The following is a 16598-nucleotide window of genomic DNA, read 5'->3' as shown; positions in this document are numbered from 1 at the left end:
TTGTTTTAATATCTGAATCTGTCTAAGGCAACAAATCAAAATTTACTTTGGCAACAAATCCTAATCTGGAATACATCTTAAAACCCTGGTTTGGTTTTTTACGCCCGAAACTCTGAATCCTGCCTTACTCTTGGTTTGTTTTTATGTCTCAGTCAGCTCTCTCACCAGTCCAAAAGTACAAGACAGCAGCAGATTTAAAAGGTACTATTTTTCAGGTTAAATTTTACTTTCTTGCATTTTCTTCCAAATTCCTCATTCTCTCAATTGTGTTTCTCTACCTAGGTTTTCTCTGAGTAGAAAGCAGAGGAGAACTAATCACTAAATGCAAATTTACTTCCGCAAACTACAAAAAATGTCCCTGTCACAGAAGGAAAAGGTGCAAAGCTCAGAAAAGTACACATACACTATACATACACTATATAAAAATTCACAACTGTCCCACCAAACCCACAGAAATACAAAATAACAAAAGTAACAACACAAACAAGCCATACACTTATATTTCCCAGGGAAAAAAAAAATCACACCAACATCCCCTCCAAGAAAACATAGGAAGATATACTCCACAAAAACAAAACAAAAAAGCAACAAGAATCCCCCATTGTTGTTTTTAAATGGCACAAGCACACACTTTAAAAAATCTTAAATAAAAATCTTTTTAAAATCTTTTAAAAATCTTTTTAAAATCTTTAAAATCTTTTTAAAAAAAAGAAAATAGTCTATAAAAATCCAAGAACCTATATACGTTAAAAAAAAAAAACTGCTCTCATAAAGAATCACAATAAACATGTAAGCAAAATATACTTGCCCCACAAACAAAAGTTTCTCTCTGACAAGCAAATAGGGAAACTCATCTGTTACTATTGGGATTTTGGGATATCATATTCCAGTGGTATTGGGAAAAGGCATGGAAGGAAAACAGGCCAAGAACTGGACAAACAGCCTATGGAATGACAAATAAGCCAAACAAGCCATGATTAGTTTCTTCTACATGACTGTGGGTTGTCCAGCAAACAACAACTTTTTCACCTACCATATTGCATGAATGTAGCCTCTATTTCAATTCTCCATCCGTGTATTGGGGAAATAATCTGCCACGGAGAAGGTATCAGTAAAAACAAAATAGACTCTAAGAATACCATGTTAAAAATTTGAATTTTCAAAGATCAATGAAAATACAAATTCAAAAATGTAAATACTTCATTCATAACGTAAAAGTAAAACAATCAAGTTCTTCCACAGATGCAAAATAAACAGAAGGGGTATGAATCCATTTGAAATCAAGAAGGCAAACAGAGGTTGTTGGTTTTTTCATTCTTAATTGTGGGGAGAGAAAAATTATTCATTCTGCCAAGGATAACTTGGAGGATTTAATGACATGAAGTTATGTGGGGTGCTTTGAAAGCAAACACATATTTTATTACCAAAGCATGATTTTATCAAAATAAACAAGGTAAGGTAGGCAAGAAAGCTACTTCACTGAGTAAAACCTTGCAAAGAGTTTCAGTTCACACACACAAAAAAACAACAATGCTTTTGTCCACTAAAAATATTATGTGACATTGGAAACAAAAATAGGTGAAAAGAAAGTCACGGATGTAGTTGATTAAAGAAACTTAAAATCAGGATCTTAAAAAGCAAAGGCCTTGCTCCCCTGACTTCTTAAAAATCCCATTATAAAACTGAGCATTACAATGTTCAGATAGACTTTTTCCAGTCACTATGTCATTTGGTCTAGCTAAAAGGACAGATACGATCTAAATGTACCACTTTAGATACATTTTGCAGAAAACTTTTTTCTACGTGTTTTGCTTTGCTTTCAAGTGACTACATATTTTTGTTATTTTTCCTCATAGTTCTCCACCCTGCAGTGCCAACTTTTCCCTTCTATTTACTGAAGAAGCCAGCCAGCTTTTTTCTTTTTTTCTTGAAGGAAGAGGAAAGAGTCTGTTAAGCTCGGCTCGCTAAGAAAATATCTTGGCATTATGAACTGCCATACCCCTCCTGATTAATATATCCACCCTTGTAATAAACAAAGGCAGAGAGGAAAAGCAGGGTAGTGTTCATCAGCGAGCAGACCCAACCTGCCAGATCCCGTAGCCAGAGTCCTAAGCCAACAGAGCTGATTTTGGGGAAGGAGAAAGGGACTTGCACAATTAAATATTTATTATTGCTGTAAATATTTAGTCCTGGCAACAATTTGTCTTCCACTAGCTGCCAAGGACCACTACTGAGAAACTTAAGGAACCTTGACAAACAAATGTGAAGCAATTACAAGATACAAAGGAAAACACTCTTTAAAACAGCAGTGATGTGGTGGTAGATTTGGGCACATCCAGTAATTGTAACAAGATGGCAGGGGAGGCATGCCAGATCTCTACATAAACCGAGTCCCCTATCAGCACAGAGCATAGAATGAGGAAAAGACTAAAAATGAAAAGACAAGAACAAGTGGTCCTAGATCAGGGTAAGCCAGGAAGGCCATATTGAATCCTCTGTGCTCTTCTCAGTAATTTTTACTGTACTGAAATTAGATCCAAAAACTATACTTTATGGCTAGTTAACTAAGTTTTCCCTCCTGTTTAAATCAGAAACAATTTATGTCAAATGTTGGGCCACCAAAAGTTTCCATAGAGAAAACATTGGAATTAGAACCAATCATTAGAAAGCTGTTAATGGTACTATTTCTATCGCTCTGACTAGTCCAAGGACAAGCAACTTCAGCCTGAGCTAAAATAAGCTTATCTTAACTCTAGCGGACTAAAGTTATTAAGGGATTGATGTATTGGTCAGATTGCAGAATAAATACTACAAACGACACAGATATTTGACTCACTTGATATTTAATATTATCATTTTTCAATCTATATCTTACAAATGAGGACCAAACGCCATGCAACTTTTCCTATGTAAAATACAATGTTTCAAATCTTAAATCAGTCTGATACAACTGAGTTGCACAAAGAGATTTGGGTAGATATTACAAAGCACCTTTCCCCAATTCAACACTTTCTAGATGTATTCAGGCCAACTACAAGAACTTACAATCAACAATAATATTGGAACAGCAAATACATAAGAGGCAATCAACCGCAGGAGTGGACATACTTGAAGCAAGTTTGGATCTACTGGAAGATTTCTAGCTCTAGGTTATCTGCAGCAAATCAGGTTTCTAACTCTATTTAGCCTCCCAAAGGCCTTTTCCATCTACAACAATATGGTGAAATTAAAATGGTTTGAGATCACCAGGAGCATGCTTGCATAAAATGACTGAGAGTTCAGTTCAGTGTTGGTACCGCAATAAATCCTAAATTCAGAATATACTCAGAGACATTTTTTTTTTTTAGTTTTAAGTATATATTGTATCAGAATCTTGTTGGTGTGTCTTGGGATTTCAAGCAGTTTTGCAATAAATTTGTTATCTGCCTACCTGGATATAGGGTACTGTATTGGAAGGAATGCTGTCAACTGTTTGTCAATATCCAGAAATGTTCCTTTCATCACATCCATAAAGGTGTATTTCCTACATATTTCTTTTTAAAAACCTAGCTATTCCTACCCCATCCCAACAGCTGAAATCCTATAGTTTTATTTTGTAGGACCAAAGGATCTACTGTTTTCCATTTCCCCTTTTTAGTTAATTCTACAGAAGAATCAGAGAAACATCTTTCCTTCACAAACCCCAACAGCTTTAAGCTTCCCTCACTCTATTCAGGGAGTTGTACATTTTACAATAGCTCTTCTAAAAGGATCTATTCCAAACACCATCTTCAAGGATTTCCTTGCAATTCTGTCCAGAAACTGGGGTTGCCATCTTCTTTTAATGAAGTCAGACAATTCCTTTAATCCAGGACTAGGAACACAGATTATTATTAGCAAATAAAATGCATGTTTTAATTAAATGCAACCAAGAATTCAGTCACTGTCAGAGAATCACTGCTTTTAGGAATGGTATGAGCTTTTAAAATAGACATTTAAAAAAGACTACACGTAGTCCCCAGTTTAAGAACGAGTTCCGTTCCCAAGGTCTGTCCTTAAGTCAAATTTGTATGTAAGCCAGAACAGTATTTATTGTATAATACTGTATAAGTAGTATTGTGTAATGAACTCAAACCACTGTGTATTTAATTCGAGTCATTGTGTATTTAACTCAAATTTTGCTACAATAGGCTCCATTCTTAACTATGGGTTGTCCATAAACCAGGCGTTCTTAACCCGGGAACTACCTGCATAGGAAAACTTAAAATGTTAAAAGGTGCACACAGTCTGCTCTTTTCAGTTTTATTGTAAACAGATCCCATAACTCATTAAGCAATACAACATAAGATGTGCTCATGGGATCAGATTACAGATTCATATTTGGAGTTTATTCTTCACCAAAATTAGCTTTCTTATCAGCCTCAAAACAATCATTTGTACCATCCAACAAAGTTGCAGTTTGGCATGTAATGGAGTACTTATATTACTACTTAGCCAAATCCAAATTTCAACCCAAGCTAAAAACAGAGTCATCGTGCATGCCAAATCTCCTTCAACAATGCTTGTGAAAATCAACCCTTTATTATTCCAGCAGTGCCTGGAAATATGGAAGTAATTCAGCCACACTCTTTTTTGCTGCCTTCCATTTTCTTTCTTTTTTCTTTTTCTTGTTGAAACTTGTTTGGATGGGGCCATGAGGGACTGAAGCACTGTTCTAAGTTCCTGGGTGCTCATTCTGGACTTTTAAAAGGATATAGCCAGTGTCTATCTCCAAGTGCAGAGATGGATAAATTTCCTAAAACTGCTTTGTTCACTCCTGCATGTGTGAGTCATTACACAAACAGTTTCCGTTTGAAAGGATCAAATACTGCCAGATAAATCCAGAAACATGTTAGCTCCTATCCTGCCCTCAAGGAACACACTATACACATGCTCTGTAGTCTAACACCATATATGTACATTGGTCATTTTATCTTTTTAATGTATAATGCTGTATGCATTCCCCTATACAGCTACACTTCAGTCCCATCCTTCTTCTGCAGGTAAGTAGTATTCTCTTCTAAATTTCGCCAAGATACTATATCCAAGATATTGTACAGATTAAGAGACCACAATCTGCATACATGAAAAATGAAATTTGGGTCTCTGGGCATGCAGACTTTATCACTATGTAAACAGTGAACACTACAGTTCCCATGCTTCATAATTTGTAGGATTCTTGCTTATACATATTTCATGAACTTCTCTTAGGAAATCACATTGGGAATGAATTCTTCCTGTTTGCTACCATGAATGTACCAGCTCCCATTCAAACAAAGTGGTGTTAGATGTACAGTCATGCCAGTAAGTTAGAATAAAAAACTTACCAAATATATCAAAAGATCAGTGGCTTTTCTCCTCCTGCTCAAGTCCTTAGAAGTGTATGTGTCCATAAATGCCTATAGTTTTTAAATGGATCTAAGTTTTAATGTAGTTAAAAATGCAGCTAGAGTAAAGGATTGTAACAATTCCAAAAGAATAGCAGAAATTCTCATACTTTTCCATTTGTTACTGCAAGTCCTCTCACTGAGGGATAAAAAGGGGGTTCAAAGAAAATGGGAATAAAAGGATTTGATCCTGTCTCCTTGCAAAGACACAAAGGATATGAAACAAATGCAGACTATTTGGTGATAAACACTGATACTGCTATAAAGACAGCTCAGCAGAGCATGATATGGAATACAGAATTTTTAAAAACCTGGAGCAGTGCTCACAGCTCATTCCAGCAACCCTGCTCACCTGTTGGAATACTTACATTTTATCTTCAATAACCATCCTTCCATACAGAAGAAGCAAAATGAGAAGTCAAGTTTGTACAATGAATCTTAGTACAAACTAATGCTCCATGATCTTATCACCTTACACAAACATATGTACAAATGCACAATTATACTTTTCAATGTTTCCTTCTTCCTTATTCTGGCATTTAAATCATTCTATGGACATCCCAATTTTAAGAAAACTCACTTTAAATAGATGGAAATTCAGTAATAATCAGTTTTATTGATACACAATACATGTTGTGAATGTGTAGGAAAAAACAGTTCTGTAAATATTTATCTACTACATTCTTGATTACATTTCTTGAAAATCCTTTGCACGTAAGATCTTTTTAAAGAAAAGAAAAGATGCACTATTTTAAATTTCATGTGCAAACTATATACCCCAGGACTAAAACTGTACTGTTGGAAGAAGAACAAAGTCAAATGAGAAAATAACATTTCTAATTTAGAAACAAAACAAACATTTCAAAAGCTTTTGACTACTATGGAAGACTGTTTATATCTAACAAAGGATATAGCTTCCGAGAAGACCAAGAATCAGAAAATGTAAATCAGAAAATATGGCTAAGAGTAGCTGGCAAATTTGAAGCAGAGCCACGAAACATGAAATTAGCAAATTTCAAACAAAATAAAATTTTAAAATAAACTTTTAAAATAAGTTTATTTTAGAATAAATGTACATGTACTATTACTCACTTTTCCCAGGAAAAAGGTTTTTAGTTCTCACTGAACTTTAAGTCATCTCTCCTTTCTATCAACAATTTGGGAGGTGTGCTTTAACCTGCCGTGCAGCAATTACTCACAGAGTAAGAAGGAAATCGCTCAGCCCTGGAGGCAAGTGAATTAGCCAAGTTTGAAAGGTGGCATCCTGTTCTACCCAAGAGCACAACAATGCCAAATGGAAAATAATTAAATCAAAATGGGCAACACTGGGATTTGTTTTGAAGTTGCCAATAAATAATGCTAAAGATGCTTGCTGCCCTATTTAAGACAACTCAGAAAAAACAATGTACTTTTGCAATCAAAAGCAATCTGCTCCATAAGGAATTAATAAAAGAACCTATTTCTATCTTAAAGTTTTATTATAAGAGCCCGCAACGAATTTCTTGCAGGACTTCAAAATCAAGTATCTCTGTAACATTAAGTTGCCCTCTTAAAGCACAGATGTGCAATCTCAGGGGGAGAAAATGCCTTCCTTAGCAAGAAACACGCATGCTAGCAGGGAAAGGAGGTTTGGAGAAGGAAATTCCTTCTCTCTCTCTCTCTCTCCTTCAACTTTTTGAGGGAAAAACCTTGCCTGCCATGATAGGGATCAGGTAAAAATCTACACAATCCCATTCTATCAAAAGAAAGGAACTCACAGGAAAATAAATACATAGCATATATAGATAATCAATGCGTGCCCCTTTCCCACATTCAATCTTCTGTAAGATATAGGTTAAAAAATTTCCATTACTGTACTTCTGACATATAAACAAAGATTTGATTTCACCCATAGTATACACACTTGCCTGGAAGTAAGCTCCATTAAATATAATGAGATTAATTTCTGAGTAAGTATGCATAGGATCGGACCATGAGTCCTTTTAAAAGTAAAATACAATGGCATCTTTTCTTCTTCCAACCTTCCTCTCCACATACAACAGAAATAAATTTTCAGCTACCCCCCCCTTCCCTATTCGAGCCCCACAGCAAGATACACACAAACATTATCAGATTCAAAAGCATCCCCTGTGCCATGAGAAAAGAAATGCTCCTAGGCTTCTTTGGGCAAAAACTTCACAACTGACTGCACATAGTTCCCGGCTTGGTTATTAGAAACGAAAAAGAGAAAGCGCCTGAAGTGCTTATTTTATTTGCTCTTTGCTTTATAGATTTTTTTTTGTTTTCGTCTTAAGAAATCCTTCTTTCTATACAGGAAATCTGAGTTAGGAACACACCAAAATTCTTCCCTGTTCTTGATTTTAATCTTCTTTAATAAAGGAACAATAAATGGGAATGTTAATTATTAAATCCTAATGGATATGCTTAGACCCAAACTACTCATCTAAACTATTTTCTCATTGTTGATATCCTTTAGTCCTAAACACAATCTTTCTTATTATAATTTTGAACTGTGTTACATTAGGACAACAGGGTGCTCAGCACCTTCGTGGTCTAGAAAGTTATCAGTCTGAGAAGAAGGGAATTCCATGCTCATTTCCCAATTTTTCTTAAAATATTGCACAATGGGGCTGTACTAAGGTATCCTACTGCATGTCTCATATTCTGAAGTTCTTTCCTATCCCAATGCTCAGTGTTTGTGAAAGATATCATTTTTTTCCCCGTCTGGCAAATAATGCATAAATGGATAGATTACACAGGATTTTGATCACAATTTTCACTGCAAAGATGCTCCCAAATTAATTACATGAAACAGTACATACATTAAAACTGTTGCAGTTTAAAAAATAATTTTTACCAAAACTATACTCTGCCCATTTCAGATTTACATATAAACTATGTACACCCTCCAAATATTCATTCATTTCAAGGATTCAGCTGAACTTTCAATAACATTCTAAGAAATGTCCAAAATATAGATTGAATGACCTTTAATACATTAACCCCCAAATGAGAAAAATAACAAATGTTAATTTTCTTAATAATTTTTCTGCTCTTATTTGCTCAGTTTGCACAATAAATAATATATCTGATTCAGATTGTTTTCTCCCCAGTTTCAAAGAATCTGCCTGATTTTTTTAAAGATTTTCATTCATTAAATATTTTAAAATCAAATTATCTGAGCATCACTTACCTTCAAGTTTTCCTTTTACTTTAAAGTTCAATTAATAAAAATTAAGACTGCACTGTTTCTCCATTATAGCACTGGAATCTTGTATTTTATACCATTTAGAAGTTACTCAGTGGGTTTTACTTCTACATGTATATAGGACTGTTGAATAAAGAAAGTTAAATTTGTATGAACTTTGTTAATAGAGTCCTAGATACTGTTACCAGCTAATATATACAGATGATGAGTTCTATTGACTGAAGTGTTAACATCATATGTCAGTTTCATACAAAATGGCCTATTGGCGGAACAAGTCCCTTTCTTGTACCATTGGATAATATTCTATGTTATTATACCCATTTTTACACCAAGCAATACTTCTATTTTTCAGTTCCAGTACACCCCCACAGATTATCTGAAAATATTAAAGGACTAATCCAAAGCTAAAAAGCAGAATTGTCTATGGTAGAAGACTGCCTTATAAACTTTATCAACTCCAGACAACTGCAATTGTTGGACGGAGCACATGTTTGAAGTTATCAATGAACTCTGGGAAGGGATCTGTAAATAAAGTCCTTAAAACTACCATAAGGGTGTCCAACACACTCCTCTTAATACTGCAGTTCAGAAGAATAATTATGCCTATTCCTATTTATGCAACATGTCTTACGATTTGAGGAGAATGTGATTAAACAGATTTACACAAAATATGAAATTCAGGAGAAAGTGTTTGTTTTAGGTACATACTAAAAATGGAAGGTGCCAACATTAACCAAGTCTTATCAAAGGAAAATTTTCCACTTATTGTATTTAAACTGATCTGCCTTACAAAACTTTGTATAGGGATGGTACAAGAATATTTGCAGAACTGGAAAAATGTAACTTTAGCAACGTGTGGGCAGGAAATAGGTCTTAAAACTATTTGCCTTATTGTGGGAAGACATGATAAAAATGGATTAAAGCATTTCACAAACCCATGCAAACCATTTTTTTTTTTAATAGCTTGTTTGAAACTTCTCAGTTGCCTGAAGAAATATGATGGTAAGTATGATCTCTGTATCTTAGGGGATGTTGGCTAATGCTCACTGGGTCCAATCCCAAACAATCTCAGTAAATCTGTCCATTTGAGACTCACTTTTCTAACCATGAAACTTTGCTTTTCAAGATTTCATTTTTAAAATGACCAGTTAGGAGAAATCTTGCTTGATGCACTGAGAATATATTGTTATTTTAAACGCCGCTCAGTCTGAAAAGAATTTTGCCATTTAAGTTTTAATCAACCATGGCGTTTACATTATAGATATTTGTATCATTTTGTGCTTCTATTCATTTACAGAAGTCACTTCTTCCTTTTCAAAAAGAATTAGAATTAGCATGCTGTAATTTTAGCCTAAATTTGAGGCTCTGATGGAGTACTGGCAACATTTCTAATCATAGATAACATTAAAAAAAAGATGAAGAAGAAAAGCCAACAAGAAACTGAAGTCACACTGACTGATGGAGCTTCTCTGACAGCGTTATATTCTGTGCAACAAAAATATATAAAACAAAACCTCCTTTAAAGTCACAGTAGAAGGAAACGTTCTTTTGTAACTCTTATTCCACCTCCCCTATCAGAAAACAATAACCTTTTAATTAAAAAAAAGTTATTTATAATAAAACCATTTAAATTCATTCTTTAGAAACTGAGGAATTTTCTAGCTATTCTATATTTTTCCGCCATCACAACGTTTTCCTATCCCGGGGAAGAGCCCGAACTCAAAAGCTGGATTTTTTTCCTAGGCAAAAACTTGACCAAGTTATTGCCAGAAAAGTTACTGCACGAAGTGAAGTTGGGGGGGGGGGGGAATCAGCCGTCCCGATCCGAAGCCTTCCCTCTCCCTCTCCTCCCCCACCCTGGTGTGTACTCAAGACGACCATAAATGCGAAAACCTTGGAGTCAACCCGTCCTGTCAATCACAATAAATTGTAATTCACAGACACACTTACAAAACTGATTGATTTGGAGAAACCCCAAAGCGGTTTTGCAACATCTTCTCCCCACCCCTCGCCACATTCACAAAAACAGAACAGCCACACAGACACAGACACAGACACACACACACACACACACACACACGCTCCCTCCCCGCTTCTTCCTTCATTTTTCCCCATAGGCAAGAACCTCCTATCTGTGCCTCCCATCCTCACCACCGCCGCCCCCGCCCCCGAACAAAGAGGAAGGCTTCCAACGTGCCACCTCGCCGCCGCCGATGCCCCATCCGTGGGCTCCGCGCCCCCTCCCCTCGGCAAAACCCCGGCCGAAAAGTTGCCTCCGTCAGAACCTCTCTTTGTCTCTCGCTCGCTTCAGGTCCCGGGTGCCCCGAACTTTCACGCGCCTCCTGGGCGAAAACAGCCAGCCGAGAAATCCAAACCAAACACTCGGAGCGGCGGGCAGCTGCCGCCTTCCAAGTGGCTTCTCTACATATGTTCACGCCGCCGCTCCCCCCCCCCCATCCTTGAGGGGTTTTCCTCGCTCTCCTTTGGACATTGCAAGGCAGGAGGGGGGGAGGGGAGACGGAATCAACAAAGCATGAGTCTCAGCCTCCCCTCACACCTGTTTTCCAAGACACCTGGGGAGGGGGACACCAGCTCGGCCAGTTGAGCAACTTTACGGGTTCCCGGGCGCAAATATTCTGGGTAATTTCTTTACACTTAAAGCAGAGCAGTCCTTTTAGAAAGGGGGAGAAAAAGAGGAAGGAACTACCAAAGGTCCTCTGCCTGGATTCAAAAGTAAACCAACAATGAAAGTTTGAGGGGAGGGGGAGGGGGCACTGGGGTGGCTAGAAATCCCACCAACCTGTTTTGATCTACGGCGCCCGGAATCGAGACTCAACTTTTAACACCCCCCACTTGGCGCATGTGGCTGCCTCTTTCTTGCCGTCTTGCCGCCGACGCCTCCAGCTTCGTCCCTTGCGGTGCAGAAATGCCCGAGATCCCCCAAAGTTAAACACCTCGGAGACAAAGAGAGAGAGAGGGAGAGGGAGAGAGAAGCCGAGAGAGAGAAAAGAAAGCTCTAACACAGTTCAGGCATGATCATACTTTTCTCCTGCTCAAGCCTTTGCCGTTTCCTTTTCTGGTATCGCAGTGGGGAGGGGGGGGGGTGCCCGTTTCTTCCTTCTTCTCTTCCGTTTTCCTCAATGGAAGTCTCAAGGGGGGGAGTCAATCTCTGTGCCTTGGGTCCCTCCTCTCTCTGTCCCATTCAGACGGGGAGATCAGCGTCTAATCACAGGGGTTGTGTCTGTACTGGAGATGTGACTTGAGAGCTTGGAAGGGAGGGGTGGGAGAGCGAGTTACTTCCAGTTCTACCATAATTCATCTAAAGCAGGTGCAGCTCGTTTTCAAGCCCACAGGTCCTGAATGGAAGAGGAAGCCACGGCGCGGGGGAGATAAAAGAGGTGAATGAGAGGGGAAGGGACGCTATTGAAGCAAGGGGAGTTAAAGGAAACGAGGCCTCTCTTGCGATCTGTCAAGTCACTTTGGGGCCTTTTCTTTTAGTACCTGAGCGGCTGCTGTTTCTCCACACTACTGAATATAGTGAAGGCGATCCGTACTTACTCTCTTTCGCCCTTCTCCTTGTTTTTGTTCCTCGATAGTTATGACTGGCCACTGTGATAAATTAAAGCCTAAAGGAATGCAGATATTGAAGACCCTGTTTGTAAAATGGCCTATCTCACTATTGTGCCCTAGGTTAACAATTATAACTAACTACTTCACTGTATACAACCTGAACGATCCTCTGTTTAATAAACCTGCATGTATAATACAGGTACAAGTGGCAGGATTTTCTTCAGACATACAGGCAAGGATGCATATTTGAGACCAAGTGTGTGAAACACAAAGTTCTTCCAAAGATGGCAGAATGAATAAAGGATTTTTCACATGTGGAGCTTAACTCCGTCATTGCACATCTTACATCCGTAATGCCAATATCGACACTGGCCTGGCTCTGACGACTTCCCTGCACTTTCTGTCCTCTACAAAAAGATTCAGATGACTGCACAGACACCGTGTGAAGCTCGGATGTATGTTTCATGCTCATGCCTGAAAATGTTCAAAACACAGGACTGAACTAGATAAGCATTGATTGTACCCTAAAATCAAGCTATGATAGAAAATTGTAGCAAGATGAGAGAAGTGTGAAAATCCTGGCAATTTTTGCTGTTCATTTTATAGATACCTTTAACTTCCCTAAAATTGCATACTATCTAAACTTAACCTGGAGTAAATTCTTTTGAAATGAGGGGATTACTTCTGACTATAAATTAGTCATTCCACACTGTAAAAGTTGTATAGGACTCTCCAAATTCACCTAGAATTTTGGTATGGTTGAAACCAGACCAATATGTAAATATGCTTGTGACTGGTTTGTAAAAAGATTCATTCAGGGTTATTATTTACACACAACACTCTACTAAACAGATAAATACATCACAAACATACTATGATTTTTTAAATTGGATAATTTTAATTTAAAATCAGATGCTTAAAAGTGTAGATAATAAATTCCTTTTAAATGATTACTTTGTTAATATTAAATAGTCTGAATGCGAGCATACTAGCTCTGTAGTTAACAAGTGCTTTCTTCCAGTTGCATTGAATTAAAGAAGTCTAAACGTAAAACCATTTTCATCGCTTTGCCGTTTTTTTCAGACTTAAAAAAAACAATCTGTAAGTCATGGGCACTTCACTTTTGCTCGCTATTTTATTTTTGCGAGGCTGGGCTTGCACCAAGGCAGTACGAACAGAGAGAAGCAACACTGGTAAGAATAGGAGAAAACAAAATAATCCAGTGAAAGTTGCCATAATTTCATATGACGGGAGCCATCACAGGGCACCTGGGAGATGTGCTGGGATCACAAAATGTAGCACAGCTTACTCACTGCAGTGAGAGAAAAAGCCTCTCTATCGTGATGATGGAAACCTCCACTGATATTTCATCTCTGCCGCCAGTGCTTGGACAGGACAGAGGGCAAAAAGGAGGCATGCCAAGCCCAAATGTACCCCGGAGTGGGAAGCATTATACCAGCTCTGGGTCTGTTGTGCTTAGTTTTTCTTCCATCAGGTTAAATATGAGAATTGTAAACAAATACAAAAATAAAGAGGAAAGAAAGGACTGGGGGAAAAGAAACACCTCACTTCCTTTCTGCCTTGCTAATACCAGCCCTGGAGAATTTTAGACATAGTAGCTCATCTTCCCAAAGCATTTTGCTTCTCCAATCTCGCAAGATTGCTGTATCTAATTCACCAGTTTTCCTGGTTTAGTTCCTTGTTCAAAGACTTCATTTTCAAAAACAAAGTTTAAAATAAAATAAAAAGCATGCTTAATACAACAAGAACACTTTAAAAAAATTACCGATCATCCCTCTATAGGTTAAAACTACTGTGAAACTTGTGACAAATAGATGTGGTTGCAAGAATGAAATCACAAGTTAAATAACACCGCAATTATAATTTAATTTGGTTTGCTAGTAATTTAGGAAGTATATAAAGTTCTATCTAAATTTTGATTTTAGTCAGCCCATTTGTATTTTCAGCATCTATTCAACATTAAGTCCATCTACATTCAATTGGATTTAACCTGTATAGTTGTGATTTTATACTAAATGACTTACTTCTGAGTAGACATATCTAAGGTTATATCCTTTGTATGTTACAGCAGTCTCTTTTGTGGGTAATACAAACAGATACAAATACATTAGTTTTACAAACTTCAGTCCTTTAATAATAAAGAATTAAGTATATTTAGGGTACATGGTGCATATGATGCATAAATATATTTTATCAGTTTAAAAGATAAACTTTCAACCTCATGATTTTATTAAGGATGTGTAGCCCAAATAAAGATCCAAAAATAAAATAATCTAAACTAGACAGGATACAGAAAGTCCATGATCTTCTGTGGGTTTTGTAGAGTATTTGCTTAAAGATCAGTCAGCCTTAGGACAGAAGTTGGTTCAGATCAAGATGACAGCACTGTGGCAGGATTACCCCTTCTTCACTCACACTTTGAATGAAAAGCAACTAAAAGGGTAAGGAGAAACTATCAAATTGTAAATAGCAAGCTTTATCCTGGAGACCCTAGAAACAAACAGGGAAGAGAGAAAGGATTCCCCAGCCACACAGAATTTAATCCCCTCCAGTACTTTCCTCCTGAACTGTACCACTTTTAGGAGGAGAGGAAAGAGGATACTCCTTACTCTTGCTCACTTCTTGGAACATCTCAAGGCCACACAGCAGGAGAATTGGGCTCACAGTGATCGTGGAGAAGGAGCACAAGCTGATGACTTTGCTTGAAAAAAGCAGTTAGCAAAAGAGCTCTCTTCCTGGGCTTTCTCCTTACGTAGCATGTTAACAATGGGAGACCCAGCCGAGTTGCCCACCATAACCCCAATGAAAAAGAGATTTTTACCTACTTATTGTGAATAGTCCAACTAATACCAGTTCTTCCATCTGCATTGCCCAAAGAAATAGGATGCACAAGCAAGAAGCGGCAATAAGAGACAGCAGAAAGGTTTATCCAGCGTGGAAGCACTAGCAGTAACAAGTCTCCTCCCATTCATCTTTTTTTGTAGAGGAAGCATCCCTGTGCCCTCTGGATACTTTGGACTTCAACTCCTGTCAGCCCTAACCCATGTCGCCAGTAATCAGGGATTAAGGGGGCTGCAGTCCAAAACATCTGGTATTGCCCCTCCCAGCTCTCTCTTATAAAAGAATAGAAAGTATGAGGTTCACCAGCAAAGTTTTCACTGCTGGGCTCCTTAGTTAAGAAATTCAGTGAAGGGAAAGGCTGAAATAGTTGCTGCTTTGATGACAAAATCTAAAAGTTGCACTCTCCAAAACAAAAATAGTTTGAGGAAATGAAGAGAAGCAACTGCTGCATCCAGACCTTCACTCGGGTTTTTTTTTCTCTCTACAGGAAGAATTGGGCAAGAGATTGCTCTTATTGTTTATTGTTTGTCTCGCCTAACCAGTTGGCTCCTAACCAACTGAATGGATGCCATGCTAAGAACCCTTTTCCAAATACATTTTAATGTCATATGTGGTTAGCAATGAAAAAGCACCTGCAACAGAAATCAACAGAAAGCAGCAGTGCTAAAAACCATCCACAGTTAAATGCTACCAGAAGTTCAAATAAGTTTTCCTCCAGCACATTACAGATACTCAAGTCGATACCTAGATGGATATCTTGGATTGGGTGTTGTGTGCAAAGAAGTCCTGTCCTTGAAGCTTCTGATTTGATCATAGAATTATAGAATTATAGAGTTGGAAGAGACCTAAGAGGTCATCATGTCCAACCCTTGCATACTGCAGGATTCACTACACCATCCCCAATAGATGATTATCCAGTCTCTTTTTGGAAACCTCCAGTGAAAGGGAAGAAACCGCTCCATGCTATAGCCTGTTCCACTGATCTTACACCCGCTCTTCCACTGATCTTACACCCCCTCTTACTGTCAAGAGGTTCTTCTTAATGTGTCATCTGAATCACATCCTTGAAGTTTCATCTCATTAGTTCTGGTCTTACCCTCTGGAGCAAGTGAAAATAAGTCCTCACCTTCTACAATGTGACAGCCCTTCAGATATTTGAAAACAGCTATCATCTCCCTTCTCTTACCTTCTCTTCTGCAAGCTAAAGACCTAGATCTTTTAACTGTTATGTGTAGGACTTGATTTCTAGTCCTTTCACCATCTGGGTAGACCTTCTCTAAACTTGCCTTTTTTAAACTGGAGCATGCAGAACTGAACACAATACTCCAAGCGAGGCTGACTGAAAAAGGATAATTACTTCCTGTAAACTGGACTCTATGCTCCTCTTGATGCTCCTCAGGATGTCATTGGCCTTCTTCGCAGCTGCACTACACTGTTGGGATACGTTGAGCTTGTTATCTACTAGTCCCCCAAGTCCTTCTCACATGTGCTGCTTTTAAGCCAGATTTTCCCCATCCTGTATATGTTTCTTTCATTTTTCTTACCTAGCTGCA

The 16598-nt window shown here is 37.9% G+C and overlaps 1 protein-coding gene across 5 annotated transcripts in view; it reads right to left on the bottom strand.

Moving 5' to 3' along the window:
* The window catches only part of FOXP4 (forkhead box P4), a 181540-nt gene extending 169681 nt beyond the window's left edge, over positions 1–11859 (bottom strand). For 4 of the 5 annotated variants that reach the window (XR_015798494.1, XM_088154112.1, XM_088154115.1 and 1 more), the window contains exon 1: positions 11414–11859. The gene's annotated coding sequence lies outside the window, so the exon portion shown is untranslated. The remainder of the gene's footprint in view (positions 1–11413) is intronic. The other variant, XM_088154113.1, reaches the window with a different exon arrangement.
* Between the last annotated feature and the right edge of the window lie 4739 nt (positions 11860–16598).

Source organism: Python bivittatus, unplaced genomic scaffold, assembly GCF_059951505.1.
Source record: "Python bivittatus isolate LINGU-HERP-01145 unplaced genomic scaffold, Pbiv_v1 ctg000700_np1212, whole genome shotgun sequence".
NCBI lineage: Eukaryota > Metazoa > Chordata > Lepidosauria > Squamata > Pythonidae > Python > Python bivittatus.
This window is presented reverse-complemented; position numbering and strand designations above follow the sequence as displayed.